General features: G+C 37.9%; 1 protein-coding gene across 1 annotated transcript in view; it reads left to right on the top strand.

The window, feature by feature from the left end:
* Positions 1 to 2,273, top strand: part of CAST (calpastatin) — a 138,677-nt gene that overhangs the window by 78,383 nt on the left and 58,021 nt on the right. The gene's annotated exons all lie outside the window — the stretch shown is intronic.

Below are 2,273 nucleotides of genomic sequence, written 5' to 3'. Positions count from 1 at the left end.
ACCACCGTTATTACTAAGTTAATCCTACTTAAAATCACCAATTCTCCCTTTCTGCCTCCCCTTTCTAATATTTTGGCATCCTGTTAAGATTCTATCCCAGGTAACGTCCTACCATAATTTAGTATGATTAAAGGATCCTGTGGCCTCATTTTGAACTAGAGTATTGCAATATAAATAAATAAGTAAAATAAAAGGCATTGCAAATATCCTGAACCACACTGCCCATATCAAAAGGCTTATCTATATTATTTGATATTTTTTCATTTAAATTTATTTGTATTAAAAACATTGAATTTAAAATGTTAAAAAATTTTAAATTATCTAAAATTTTATAATTTTTATTTTGTAGTTTATGCATGTATTGATTTCTTAGTTGTTTTTAGAATATGCAATTTATCTCATCATTAATTGCCCTATAATCTGTCACTACTTAATTTTATAAAGTCTAATATTAAAACTGATAAGCATCTATTAAAAAACCAGCAATTCTCATGAAAAGAAAGGAGCTAGAAAGGAAAGCAAGAAGTAAGACTTTTCTTTTATTTGTTTGGTTCACATTTGACCCATTGCCTGATTCCACTCCATCCTGTCTTGATTCAATTGCTTTTAAAAAATTATTATTATTAATTGTGCTTAATACATGTATCAGATCATTCCATATTTCAATCACATCCAGCAGAATTGTGCATTTGCTACCACAATCACTTTCCAAGTATTCTTTTTTTGTATGGACCCCTTGACATCATTACCCTTTCACCCCGCCACCACCTTCTCATCCCCCAAAACCCTTATTCCACTTGCTGCCTCTAGGCTCATCAGTCCTGATTTTCATACCCCACAAAATGAAAAAACATCTACCGTAACTTTAAGAGGGTGACCCCCAATAACATAGCACTCCTGAGGAGACCCCTACTATGTCCAATCAAAAAAACAAACAGAACAACTCAAAAGATGCGTCTGGGCATTTCTGGTGTTCCTGTTTTAAGAGTTCCCCAGGATCTAGACCAAGTGTCAGCAAACTCTTCTGCCTCACTGTTCACGAGAATGCTTGGCAGGCCTGTAATGTCAGGAGAACAAGGGATGGTGAGTGGAAACGTAGCAGGAATAGCAAGAAAACCGAGAGAGAATATTAATTCTTCGTTTATAAAGAGGAAGGGGCGAGGGAAAAATAGGATGCATGTGGGGAGGTGTCACCAGTGGGTGGCCTGGGGCCCATTGTGCCCTGATTCTCTTCTTTCTTTTTTAACAGTTTTACTGGCACTTCATCCACGTGCCATAGAATTCCACTGTTCAATCATACCAAGATGAGTTGTGCCATCTTTACCACAGTCCATTTTAGAGCATTTTCTTTTTCCTTGTACTCATTGCTATTCATGTGTCTTTTTTTTTTCTTTCAATTTTGGTAAAAATACCCACAACAGAACATTCTCCAATTCGACAACTTCTACATATATCATTCTGCATTCTCTTCCAGTGATACGTTTGAAATTGCACTATTCTCAGTAATCATTTTATCTTCATATCTTCAGATGTCTGTCTCATAACATCGATGGTTGCCCCTTCTTGGTGACTTTTATAAGCTTTACATATGTTGAACTCTTAGAGAAAAGGTGCTTTTCAAGATGGTAACCTAGGCCAAGTCCTGCCATGTCTACCCCATTGGATGAAAGTTAGTCTAGCTATCTGAAAGGGGGAGAGGAGTGATATGTTTAGATCCGAGTGCTACCTTGCTGGTTCCTGGAACAGTCGAATCTAGTCACAGAGCTGGCAGTAACTCAGAAGACGGTCATGTCATTTCTCATCAGGATGAACATGCGGAAGGACCTTGTACTAGGGTATTGGCATCAGAAGTCCAGACTAGCTTTAAGCCCTGGTTCACACTAGCTGTGAATTTGGGCATTTTCTCCTCGCTCTGGTTTCCATATTGGTACAGGGTAAAGACATTGGTACAAGACTAGGTAAAGAAACACATATTAGCAAATTGCACATGCTTGTCCCACAGCAAATGGAGAGACAGTGCTGTGTGCGATGGAGAACACACAGCCCTAACCCCACCGCGAGTGCCCACGGGGAAGTTATTTAACTTGTCTACCTCACGCTCTTCTGTGAAGTGGGGGTAATAATAACAATCATATCTATCATGGGATTATTGTGAGGATTAAATATATCAGTACATGTAAAGTTTAGAACACTGCCTTGTACCTAAGAAGTAATTAAGCAATAATTCTTGGAGCATTCAATCTATTGACTGTAATTATTGACGAGAAGCAACT

This window comes from Echinops telfairi, unplaced genomic scaffold (assembly GCF_000313985.2).
Source record: "Echinops telfairi isolate 266 unplaced genomic scaffold, ASM31398v2 ScPeMD7_7469;HRSCAF=8507_1, whole genome shotgun sequence".
NCBI classification, from domain to species: domain Eukaryota; kingdom Metazoa; phylum Chordata; class Mammalia; order Afrosoricida; family Tenrecidae; genus Echinops; species Echinops telfairi.
Note: the sequence above shows the minus strand (reverse complement) of the source record. Positions and strands in the feature narration are given on the sequence as shown.